At 36.4% G+C, this 13,952-nt stretch overlaps 1 protein-coding gene across 1 annotated transcript in view; it reads left to right on the top strand.

Moving 5' to 3' along the window:
* Positions 1 to 4,341: 4,341 nt before the first annotated feature.
* Positions 4,342 to 13,952, top strand: part of tmem198aa (transmembrane protein 198aa) — a 41,014-nt gene continuing 31,403 nt past the window's right edge. The window contains exon 1 of the mRNA XM_073845683.1: positions 4,342 to 4,649. The gene's annotated coding sequence lies outside the window, so the exon portion shown is untranslated. The remainder of the gene's footprint in view (positions 4,650 to 13,952) is intronic.

Genomic DNA, 13,952 nt, shown 5'->3' with positions numbered 1-13,952 from the left:
ATATGATATCATGCTCTGCACATCTTATTTAAAAACATAAATTGACACATAATACATCCAAAATGTACTTTGCTACTCTTGAGGAGAAAAATTAATCCATGCAAATTAATCCACAGAAAAAAAATTGTCTTGGTAATCTTTAATCAAAATCTACAAAATTGGTTCAGCTCTGGAATGGCATTTCTTTTCTGATAACATCAGTTCGACAGACTTATAATTTTTTTTTTTTTTTAAGAAGTCTCTTATGCTCATCACGGCTGCATTTATTTGATCAAAAATACAGAAAAAAATCAGTAATAATGCAAAATGTTATTACAATATAAAATAATGTTAATTTTAATATACTTTAAAATATAATTTATGTGATGCAAAGCTGAATTTTCTTCAGCTGTTACTCCAGTCTTAAGTGTCACATGGTCCTTCAGAAATTATTCTAATATGCTGATGTATTATTAGAATTATCAATGTTGCAAACAGTTGTGCTGCCAAAGAATTTTTTGGAACATGAGATTTTATGTTAAAACATTTTTAAAACTAAATTTTTAAAATTTTTAGTTAAAAAGTTCAAAAGAACAGCATTTATTCGAAATATAAATATTTTCTAACAATGTAAATCTATGCTATTACTTTTTTATTAATTTAACATCCTTGGTGGATAAAAGTATTAATTTCTTGCAAAAAAAAAAAAAAGAATAAAAGTTTACTGACCCCAAGATTTTGAACAGTAGTCTATATTGTTAGAAAACCTTTCTGTTTTAAATAAATGCTGCTTTTAACCTTTTATTGATTAAAGAATCCTAAAAGCAGGTTCCAATAAAATATTAAGCAGCACAACTGTCAACATTGATAATAATTCAGCATATTAAAATGATTTCTGAAGGATCATGTGACACTGAAGACTGGAGTAATGATACTGAAAATTTAGCATTGTATCACAGGAATACATTACATTTTAAACTGTATTCACATAGACAGTTATTTTAAATTGAAATAATATTTCACAATATTACAGTTTTTCTGTATTTTTGTGCAGCCATGATGAGCACAAGAAGCATCTTTAAAAATCTTTCTGATCCCAAACGTTTGTGTGGCAGAGTATATATATATATATATACGGTGCGACGACAACTGACCGGGCGGAGCCAAATGGATGGTGGAGCTGGTGGACCGACGGGCGATGGTGGAGAAGAGGGGGCTGAGAGCAGGGGTGGAGTCCAGGACTCTGAGGCTGGAGGTGAAGATGAGGAATCCTCCAGCCATGACGCCGATGGAGACTGGCAGACACACGGCGAACCCACCGCACAGATGGTGAGCTGAGGGGCTGACAGGTGACAGCGGTGGCATGGCTGAAGCAGCATGGCTGTTAGACGGGATTATCTGAGGGAGGGTGGGTGGAAAATCCACACAGGCAGACAGTTTAGGGTACACAGGGAGTTCAATGACTATATCCTCAGCAAAATCAATCATGTCCTGTTCCATAGCTACTGTAGCTGTCCCAGGTCCAGTTTAGGCAGTGAAGTCCTCAGCACCCTCACGCCCCACTGAAACTTCCACCATCGCGGGCATCGTGGCTGGCTCTCGCACCTGGTCTGACGGCTCGTGCAGCTCTGGCTCAGCGACGATCCTCAGCTCTGTTGCTCCTAGCGGCGATGGCACGATGATCGCGGCAGGCTCTGGCTCTCCGTCAACGGTGGGCTCGGGCTCTTGTCCCGCAAGTCGGGGTGGTGGCTGGCTGGGCTCTGGGTCCGGAGTGGCACTCCAGAGAACAGGTGGGGAACAAGGATCTGTTTCTCGCCAGTGTCCACTCCACAATAGCTTCGAAAATAAGCTTGAGGGCCATCCTCAGACGCGGTATATCCCCCTGCTTCAGCCTTAGGAGGAGGAATTCAGGACGCAGTAGGGGATTCATGGTGGAGACACTACGGAAACAAAAAGACTGTAAAAAAGACAGAGAAACAAAAACGGGGGGGAAACGCGGAGAAACTGTTTCAGTCCGGCGTAATGTTGCGATGCAGACAGGTGCAGACAGATGCAGACAACGGACAAACAACGACGGAAATTAAACAAAAGTCTGATTAACGAGGACAGGTGTAGGGAATCACGCAAAATAGGGAGAAGTCCAAATATGGTCAAGGGAGAAACCAATACACACAGTACAGTGGGGGTAGATACTGGGAGAAACCAACATAGACAGTCCAGGGGCATGACAATATGTAGTTTAAAATTGTCATTGTGAGAAAATGCAATGACTTTCCTAATCAACGATTGGTTCTTTCAGTTAGAAGGTGGGGCTTATTCGCCATATTGTAGTGATGGAAAGTTGGATCATTTTACCCACTCAGACCTTTGAGTCTCATTCAGCAAAATGAACAAATCTTTTTTCGAGTCATTTCGTTAATTTTTAGCAAAATATAATTAAAATGCTGTGTTACTTTCCTGACACATCTACTGCCTACACAAACGTTAATCACGCTACAAACAAGACATAGCTATAATGCTACAGAAAAGAGAACAGAAAATATTAATTTATTGTTTAACTGGATCTTTTTTTTTATTGATTAGTTCATCTCTGGAGTCTTCGGGTTTGAGTCGTTCGTATGCAAATGCGCAGTTGCGTTTGAAAAGTCGTTCAAGAACGACCCATCACTACATATTGTGCGTTGCACGTTTAAAGTGATATTTCTACAATAAGCAATTTTCAATGTGACACACAGGGCTATATATGTGAATAAAACAAAATAAAATTAAAATTAAGTGTAGTAAGTGTGAAAATACTGTGAAACACTTTATGCTTTAGTGCCTGTTTTATGCGCGGTCTCACTTTTTCATTAATCTGCTACAAAATAAAGGTTGAAATCCACAATTAATCCCTTACATAAAGTGCTGTTGCAAAGAAAAAAGTGGTTTGAAATAGTAACATACAACATGTACATCAGTTTGAATTTTGAATAATTTTGTATACATTTTGTGGATTTCATGTTAATTTGTATAAATGAATTGAACACTTATTTCATTTTAATTAGGAAAAAATAGGCTATATACAGATGCATATAAAATACGTTCTATGGCAATATGCTAATATGGAAAAGAGCGTTAAATATTCCGAGAGAAAAGCCATTTTCCCCATAAACTATCTTTTATCTTTTTTTTTTTTTTGCAGTTTCAGAGGGTTGTAAGATTTAGTCTCTCTAAAGCACATGCTATTGTATTGATCCAGCTACCACGCAGGAGGGCGACAGTGCTTCATATTTTAGGCTGCTTAAATAAACAAGTTCAGCCTGTTGTAGCCAAATGCTGAAAACCTAAACGGTGTGCCATACATCGCACCAGCAACATCCATACCCTGCACAGATGAACAAAAACAGTATGATTTCTCTATATTCAAAGGTTTTTAACGGCCATTGGTCTATTTAGACGAGTCTTATAACATACTGTAACTTCGATGTGCTCAAAGCTTCTTTTCTATTAATGAAATCGTGTCATGTTTCAGCACTAGACAGCGCCAGAAATTAGTCAACACTTTCCTTGACACACATATTTCTTATATAAGAAATGAGCAATCTTATATTCTTTATATAATAAAACACATTTTGCATATATTTGATAGTGTTTTCTATTATAATTGACACGTCAGGATTCTCCCAGTAGCATTTTATGGCTCATTGTATGATAAAGTGAGAACATTATCATATCACAAAAAACTGCTTATATTCATGAGCCTAAACCGAGCCAAAATAAGCAATTTTATGCAGTTCTGGCAAAAAAGATGGATGAAATTCTGCATGTAATGTAAATCAAGGAGATTTTTAAAACTGTATAGCAGACCCCTTACAAAAATGCTTATAAATATATTCTGGCATACATTTGGTACGTGAGAATTATGTTAAAAATAAATAAAAACGCAAAAAAAAAGATAATTCGCTTATTTGTTTGTGTAAGTTTCGAAATGATTAAAGCTAGAATGTAGTCTATTTGTTATTGAAAAAAGCAAACGTTGCAGCAGAGAAAAACATAAACATTGTGACAGCTTTGTGACAGACATACAGCAAATTGCAGTTTTCAGCATTTTGCCATAACGTTAAGAAGGCTGTCACGTTACATTCCAAGTTTTGTGGTTGCATTTATTTTTCTCACGTACAGTTACATTGTTTACACTAACATTTTGCACATTCAAAAATTAAAATATATCCTTATATCAATGGCTAATTTGATAAAACTAATACTGAATGGGATGCACAATGCTTCGGCTTCATTCACTGAGGCCCCCATTGTGCACCTCCCCCCACTGTTAAGTGAATGGTACACTCCAAAGACAGGGAGCATGTGAATCAAAATGAAAACACTGAGTGCCATCAGATATACACTAGAAAGAAAGGAAACCGGAGGGATACCAAAAAAAAAAAAAAAAATGCAGACATATGGTGATACCGAATTAGTTTGAAAGCATCTGGACTTCTTCTCACAAATGATGTGAAACACTTCCATACTGTAGGCTTAACATCGTGACACATCAGTTGTCTTAATAGATCACAGAAAGGATTCTGAATGCTTCGGAATGGGAAAAAACCTTCGGCACAAAGGATGCTAAAACTGATTTATCAGCGCTTCGCGTAGGCAGTTAAAATTACTAATCTCGAGGTGTCACCGCGGTAAGTTTGATGTTTTTATTGTTTATTGTTTTATAAGTCTTTTATTGTTCAGGCTTTTGATCTTTTTTGTAACCAAATAAGTTTTAAAACATTAATATATCGTGTAAACATTTTTCAAGATGCTTTACTGACAATTCACTTAACATTGAATATAAATAGGTTATATGTTGAAGGGTTTGATCAGTCCTTTGTCCACAATGCGTTTGACCACGGTGGGCTGAATTACGATGCTAAAACGAAGTATTACAAGACAAAGGAGCTTTCAAGAGTATTGTCTGAGATTTTTCCCTCCATTTATGTCTATATGTGATCATATTTGGCAGCGGACTCGTTGTCGTTGAGCCATTGTCCAGCCCATTGTGTGCGTGTGCTCTTTTGTTTCTCGCTCTGTATACATTATGCCGTATGTGGTTGTTTTTGTCCAATAGTGTGTATAACAGCTGAGTACTGTGTCAAGGGAGCAGCAACAAGCTGCTATCACAAAAGGCACTGCTATAGTACATGATTGTGTATAAACGTTTTTCACAAACACTTATTGGGGTATCCGCCGTGAAAACAAGCGGGATCTATCTAGTGCTCGATTGCTGTGGAACAAGTCACGTGTTCCTCACGACAGAACTCGCTTATTGTTTTGTTATGTGGTCACTGTAGTAATCCTGTACACGGTTTACCAATAAAATATTTCTGGATGAAGGATTCATTCACAACCATTACATTACATTACATTAAATTTGAGGTGACTATATAGGCTAGTTTTAATATTACCTCAGTTTGTTTGGTTACATTTTTTTCGCCTTTTGTTTATTTGTCGTGCATGTCTGTGAGTTATAATTATTTAAAGGTGTCAAAATGGCTTAAACAAGCCCCTGAAGTGTTCAGTTTAAGTGTTCAAAATTTGACTGCTATTAATAGATTTGGTACTGATATCTTTGGGATACACTACCAGTCAAAAGTTCTTGAACAGTAAGATTTTTAATGTGTTTTAAAGTCTCTTCTGCCTGCTCACCAAGCCTGCATTTTTTGTTTTGATCCAAAGTAAAGCAAAAATGGTAAAGTTTTGAAATGCTTTGCAATTTAAAATAACTGTTTTCTATTTGAAAATGTTTTAAAATGTAATTTATTCCTGTGATTTCAAAGCTGAATTTTTAGCATCATTACTCCAGTCTTCCGTGCCACATGATCCTTAAGAAATCATTCTAATATGCTGATTTGCTGCTCAGAAACATTTATTATTATGTTGAAAACAGCTGAGTAGATTTTTTTCAGGTTTCTTTGATGAATAGAACGTTTAGAAGACATTGAAATCTTTTGTAACACTATAAATGCCTTTATCAGCACTTTTGATCAATTTAAAGCATCCTTGCTAAGTATTCATTTCTTAATAAAAAAATAAAAAAATATACTGACTCCAAGCTGTGCTGGTATAGTGTATAATATTGATCTTTGGATCTTTCCATTTATCAAAGAATCCTGAAAAATGTACTCAACTGTTTTAAATATTTATAATATCAATAAAAATGTTTCTTGAAGAGCAACTCAGCATATTAAAATGATTCCTGAAGGATCATGTGACACTGAGGACTAGAGTAATGATTCTAAAAATTCAGCATTAAATCACAGGAATAAATCACATTTTAAAATCTATTCAAATAGAAAACTTTTTTTTTTAAATAGTAAAAATATTTCACAATTTTACTGATTTAGCTTGGTAAGCAGAAGAGACTTCTTTAAAAAAAAAACATTAACAATCTTACTGTTCAAAATTTTTTGACTGGTACTAGTGTACCTTGGGACTGATATCTATTAGAATCAGAAAATAGGTTAATACAATTAATACAAACCAAGTACAAATTTCAGAGTCATGTTCTGCTTACCGCTTAACATTTCAGACCTTTTTTAAATAAAAAACAGCTTTTTCTAAAAGCTTTTATTTCTTATTTGCTGAACACCTCTAATGTGGAAAAGATATTTGATGTATTAGAAAGGCTGGTCATTGTCCAACCGCCTATCCATTATGAAACATTTATGAAAACAAAGCTTTCCCAAAAGCGAGACAGCTTATGTAATATTGTTTTTAAAAAAAGTTGAGTCAACAAAAAACATCCTCATCTGTTCAAGAATTACAATACAATCATAAAAAACATTCAAACATGAGGCTCAGCTGTGTGAAACAATGCCTCAACAAATGAACAGAGGTTAAAAATAATGGGTGGGGTGGAAGAAAAATAAGAAGAGAGTGAAGTCGTACGAAAGCCAAGTGCCGTTTTCCATAGCGATGACTATTATGTAATAATAGATGGATGAAGGAAGCAGCAGTGCCCCTCAGAGATCCATGTCTAATTGAGTCAGGCTGCAGCACGCCAAACATTTCTGTCTTTGATTTGGGAGTGGAAGATGAAGCTCGAAAGAGAGAGCTGATGTGATGCAAAAAATGAATGGATTTGGATATTGCAGAGAGACAAACGCATAATGATAGGCCAGAGTGGAGAGGACGGAAAGAGACACGTAGAGAGGTGAGTGGGAGAGCAGGAGAAAGTCGATGATAAATCCATTTCACTGCTGCTCTGCCCAGGAGTCATAGTTTCTGCATACAGCGACACTTAGGACTTTCTGAAGCTGGCCGTATTAAACCAATCAATAAGACCATAAGTGTTAAATTCATACTGTAAATCATTCTCTCTATTATATATATGCATTTATGAATAAATAAATAATATTTGAGGACAGAGAAATGCATGCTGTTTAATCGCCAAGCTATTCACAAAAGGCCAGAAATTTTCATGCAGTTTATCTGTGACAATGCATTTTCCGTTTCATCTACTGTCTCCTTTGTTCAATCTGCTCTTGCACTGATCTACTATAGAATTTGCTTTCCATCTCTGTCTACGATAAGATTTTCTGTCCTCTGCAAGCAACACGTCTTTGTGCGTGGGAAAGAATACTGGCAGATTAGAATTGTCTCACAGCCACGTCAGTCATCTTTTGTTCGTCCTTGGCTTTTAAAAGACTTTGAATGTCTCTATCTAAGCTTGTACTCCATAATATGATACATTAGAGCAGATGTTTGATGAGTCATGTAATGATATAAGAGCCAGGCAAAATATCCCCTAGTGAATATTGTACATCTATCTACTGATCCCCTGCCATGCCATTGAGATTTATGGTTTAAATTAGCACACCACCCTTGTTCTTTACTGTGGATGTGAGAGCTGAGTGTCTTTCTTTGTTTGGCTTTACAACGTTCTCTCAAGTGGAAAAAGAAATATACTCAGCTACATTTATGATGGATGCATTTCTATCACTTCAAGGCAAATTTAAAGCTTCTTAGCGGGCAGGAAATGGTTTAAGCAACAGATGACGGTTAAGCTAATGTTTGCTTTTAGACCCTAGTGTTGATTTGTGGTCGTCATGTTGGACTTGGCTAAGGAGGGACACTTTAATCTGAGAAAAGCCTATTTAGATCTTCATCTCGCAGTCTCATCTCCAGCGAAAATCACTGGAGGACTGGAAGGCATCGGTTCAAAGAAGTGAAATGGATATTTATATCTTGCTACTTGGCTTTGGTGTTGGTTAAATCTGGAGTTGTGATTAAAAGCTAGAATAAAATAGTGACAAAAGAGGCTAATTCTTCCTCCTGGCACATCGTATCATTAAAGTTGACATGAAAAGGATGTTGCGATCGTCTTTTCTTTCCTGTTGTGATGTATATCTTGAAACGGCTTCTTGAAGTAGAAAAAATGCACCGCGGGACTTTTTGTGAACTGATTCTATTGTTGGATCGTTGTTGAGTGTCATATTGATGCATCAGGCTTTTATGGCTCATAAAGTATGAGAATATTGAGCTCAGAATGTCCAAATTGAGCAAAAATATGCAATTTGATTCAGTTGATGATATTTATCTCATGGATAAAAAGTAAGGAAATTTAATAGATTGTAATGTATACACTACCAGTCAAAAGTTTTTGAACGGTAAGATTTTTAAAGCCTGCATTTGATCCAAAGTACAGCAAAAACAGTAAAATTTTGAAATATTTTTTACTGTTTAAAATAACTGTTTTCTATTTGAATATATTTTAGAAAGTAATTTATATCTGTGATTTCAAAGCGAAATTTTTAGCGTCATTACTCCAGTCACACAAGCTTTCAGAAAGATCTTTCAGAAAATCGTTTCAGAAATCAGATTTTCTTCTCAAAAAACATTTATTTTATTATTATTATGTTGAAAACAGCTAAGTAGAATTTTTTTTAGATTTCTTTGCTGAATAGAAAGTTCAGAAGAACAGTGTTTATCTAAATAGAAGTCTTTTGTAACATTATAATTGTCTTTATTATCACTTTTGATCAATTTAAAGCGTCCTTGCTAAATAAAAGTGTTAATTTCTATCATTTCCTTCCCAAAAAATTATACTGACTCCAAGGTTTTGAATGGTATAGTGTATAACATTACAAAAGCTTTTTATTTCAGATAAATGCTGATCTTTAGATCTTTCTATTCATCAAAGAATCCTGAAAATATACTCAACTGTTTTAAATGTTTATAATAATAATACAAATCTTTCTTGAACAGCAAATCAGTATATTAAAATGATTTCTGAGGGATCATGTGACACTGAAGTCTGGAATAATGATGAAATTTTAGCCACAGGAATACATTACCTTTTAAAATATATTCAAATAGAAAGCAGTTATTTTAAATGGTAAAAGTATTTCATACATTTTACTGCTTTTTCTGTATTTTAGATCAAATAAATGCAGGCTTGGTGAGCAGAAGATAATTCTTTAAAAAAAGAAGATTAAAAAACATGAAAAATCTTACTGTTCAAAAACTTTTGACTTGTAGTATATGATATCTTTATAACAGAATAACAGACTACTTGCATAAACTGCATCTGTATCTCTCAATAATATGTTTTAGTAAGATCATATTTAAATGCTTAGTTTTATGATCTAAGCTCTGTTTTATTGTGGGGGTCAAACATTTAATGCATTTTTATAACAATACTAAAATAAAGTTTCATTTAGACACAAAAGAAATGTAGCTGATTGTGTACAACAGGTTTGTTGCTATCAAATTTGATACACTTGGCTTTATCGGGTTAAGAAATATTGACGTGCACTGATACATTTATAATAAACCCTGTGATGTTCCGTTAAAAAATAAGGATTGTCAATTGTAATTTCATGCTGACTTGAACATGCCTCCAATTTATCTGACTATATCTCATTTTCCCCATTGATTTCTTCTAATTATTATGCCCATCTGTGACATTGCCTTAAATTTCAGGCTCAAAAGCTCAGAGGTCTTCATAAGCAGGATTCGGCGAAAAGCACACGATCTTAACTCACAAACAGAGCTGTTCTTTTCATGCGCTTAATGAAGAGAATGATGCGCTTAATGTATTTCCTCTATATATTTCTCAGTCAATAGTTCTTTATCTGCCCGTTCCTGCTTTCTTTACTCTAGTTTTCTAGATTTTGTTCTTCCTGTACATGCCGGATAGCACCATCTCTTCCCTCAGGCCTGTCTTTACTCTATCCACTTCTGCTCCAGTGGACTGTCAGAGACTCTGTTCCTAGCCAGGCCAAGAATAGCTCAATAGATGCTCTGTATCATCCCCGAGAGCAGCCTGGGAAAATCACCAAAGCATTTGATTTGGACACAAAGTCGGTGGCAGAGGTCACCCAGTCCTTTTGTAAGCTCGTTTGGTTTGTATGTGTGTGCATAAGAATATGCTTGCCCCACATGCGTATTGGGACAAATGTAATGTGAAGCCAAGACTCGGACGTAATTACGTTATGTGCTCATTTCATTTGTTTGCTCAGATTTACATGCTAACGACTGATTGTGACTGGGGCCCATTGATTACTGATCCACCCACAGCACAATCAAGTGCAATCAGAGGTAAATGGGCCCCTAATGAAACAATGAAAATAATGAACAGCAGATGATGATAAATTGTCAGATCAGAAGTGTGAAAAGCCACTGCTTTTGTTGTTTTTTTCTTGCTGTGTATTCTTTGAAGTCACTAGCTTTTATCATGAATCCCAGACCAAACCTTTTCCCTTTTCTTTGTCCTCTCTGTGAAAGTGAAATGAGTTTGGAGGGGTTCACCCAGGGGCCTCCCAGCTTGACTGTGTGCCAAGAGCATTGAGTGCTCTGTTAGCCCCCATGCTGATGCAGTGCGTTTTTTTTTTTTCTGAAAATGTTGGATTGGTGTGCTCTGCTCTGTAGCGTTTCGAGCCGTACAGGACTGATGTGTAGTTGTGCAATTGAGTAGGCCAGTTCTATTCTGAAGTCAGCTGTATTAGCTCTAAGGTGGTGATTATTTTGTTAATGATGATTGCGCTCATAATCACACACTCAAATCAGTTTGACACACACATATAGTGCAGTCGTAAAGGAGTAGTTCACCCACAGATTTAAATTTGATAATTATTTACTCACCCTGATGTTGTTCCAAACCCATATGCTGTTATTGTTTTCACTAGAATTTTTGAAGAGTCAGCTTTTAATGCACTTTGAGAGTTCATAGTAACCATCTGCTATCAAGATGAAGAGTAGGGATTGTTCACCCATAAATGAACATTCTGTAATCAATTACTCATCCTCATGTAGTTCCAAATCCGTCATAATTTTGTTCACCTTTAAAACACAAATGAAGATATTTTAATGAAACCTGGTAAATTTCTTTTTCTCAATTCAAAGTCTATTACACCAAAACTTTGCTTCAAAATTCATAAAGATGTCATGAAGGAAATCCATGTGAGAACCGGGAGAGATAGCCTTTATGGCTAGAGAATTACACGGATACGGTACAAAGTAGTTAGATTTAAAAAGATTATAGATCATATTGATTAGATGTCATTTTCAAAATGTTCTCTGCATATTACAAGAGCTTGTCACCCAGCAGTAAGCACTGGTATTTAAATAAATTGTTGTTAGATAGTGGGATAGTCTTACAGATCTGAAACACGGATGACGTTTTTTTTGGGGTGGATCCTATCTGGTGGCAGAAAATGACAGTTTGTAAGTGGCAGTCTATGGCAGTGGTTCTCAACTCTAGGGCTGTATCCGAAATTGCCCCCTATACCCTCAAATAGGGCACTATTTGAGGGGACAGCCATTTTAAGTGGTGTTCGAAACCATAGGGAACGTTCCCGAGTGCACTCATTCAATCCCACAATGCACCGCAAAAACAAGTGTACAACCGATGTACGCTCAACAGCTAGAGATAACCCATAATGCACTGTGAGAGTCGCGCGCCGACTGAATTCCCGCGTCTCGACAGACGATGGCGCCCGCAGCTGAATCATCCATCCGTTCGTTTTACAACGCGCTCGTCCACTGCGTAATACAGCATACAACACGGGTACAAATTCGTTGTAAATTGATTATTAAATTGTTTAACCAGGGTTTATACATAAACTCCTTGACATAGTTCAAGATAAATCCTTTAATCTTACTACTCGAACTGTTTGTTTAAATGATTGTTAAACAGTAAGCAATACTATGCAAAAGCGGCAGTCCTTCTGGTGCACTTAGCGTCCGAATTCACTCACTCGTTTTCATTCACTCCTTCAAGTGAACTGTACGAGTGGACTAATGTAGGGAATAGGGTATAGGGGACGATTTCGGATACAGCCTAGTACTCTAGTCCACTGCTCTGCATATTTCATATTTTTCTGAATCTGACACACTCAGTTCAGTTCATGGATCTTTCTCCTAACGAGCTGATGATCTGAATTAGGGCTGCAACGATTCGTCGACGTTGTCGACAAAAATCGATAATAGAAATAGTCGACAATGAATTTCATTGTCGATGTTGTCGCCAGACAACCGAGTGAGGCATCTTTCTGCCGAGAGTCGCACATACGCAGCTTATATGATGAGCGATAACATACAGAAATGGCGGCGTCCAACGCAGCAGCTGCGCGTACCAAAACACGCCCGTTTCACACATACTGCGTCTGCAGTGCGTTTTTTTTTTTCCACACCCATGTTAACGGATTAGAACGTTCACAATGTACGGACTGCAAACGCGTTCTGTGTGAAAGCAAAACGAGTCTGTGCTTCTTCTGCACCGCATACGTAACGCACACGGACTGTAGACGCACTGCAGACTGAGTATGTATGAAACAGGAGTAAAGTTTGGGAGCATTTTAGCCTGCTACGGCGAATTAAAATATTACCTGCATGGTTTGTAAAGCAGTCCTTGCGCATCAGGGCAGCACCTTTGTGATGCACGAACATTTAAAGAGAAAGCACGTCGGACAGTTGAATGAAACGGAGTTTAGCTGGCCTCGGTAAGATTTAAATAACATGGAAGCCAATACGTTTTGTTTTGGATATACATTTTTGTTTACTGTTTTATTGCTGCTGATGGTTTACAGGAAGAAAATGTTTACTTGATTTTAATTTATTTTTTCTTATAAAACAAGTGCCTGTCCATTAAAAAAATTATAGAGTTTCTTAAATTATGCATTTATGTCTGTACTGACCGAGCACTGTGCCTAATTGGTTTTAGACAGGGCATTTTTATTTACTTTTAGTATGAATTGGCCTATCAGCAGCAAAATATGCATCTTTTATTGAAGTACCCCCTTCTTTCTTGTGTTTACTATAATTTTCCACATAATTAAAGCAATCTCATGCTAAATTTGAGAAAAATTGAATAATTATCCGATTAGTCGACTAATCGTTTCAATAGTCGGTGACTAGTCGACTATTAAAATAGTCGTTAGTTGCAGCCCTAATCTGAATCAGGTGCATTAAATGAGGGAGACATACAAAATGTGCAGAGCAGTGGGCCCCGAGGACTGGAGTTGAGAACCACTGGTCTATGGAGCCATGGAATGAAAGAATAAAAAAAAAGGTCAATTTAATTTTATATTTCAAAATTCTGACCAAAATTCGGACAATTCCGAGATCATATCATATAATTCTAATAAGGAAAAACAACTCGTCATTCCCTCTTTTCCCCTTGGCTCAGAATAGGAGTTTAAATAGCTTTTTTCCCCTCAGATATGACAAACTCACTATTTTTGAGTTAAATCGAGTTATACAGTCTGAATTAGGGGATATAAACTTGCATTTGCGCGAAAAAAAGTCAGAATAGTGAAATCAAATAAATAAATATTATGTAAAATGTTAATAGTAATATGTTTAAATAATATTTCATACTATAACTGTAGGGCTAATACAATACGCCTTATTCAGCCCGCTGCCATTTTGAATCGAAAACGAGGCTGTGAGGGATAGCAGTCCAGCAGCGCCCACTGTGGCGCGTTGTTGCGTACCGGGAT

The sequence above is a fragment of the Garra rufa genome, chromosome 8 (genome assembly GCF_049309525.1).
Source record: "Garra rufa chromosome 8, GarRuf1.0, whole genome shotgun sequence".
Classification (NCBI taxonomy): domain Eukaryota; kingdom Metazoa; phylum Chordata; class Actinopteri; order Cypriniformes; family Cyprinidae; genus Garra; species Garra rufa.
This window is presented reverse-complemented; position numbering and strand designations above follow the sequence as displayed.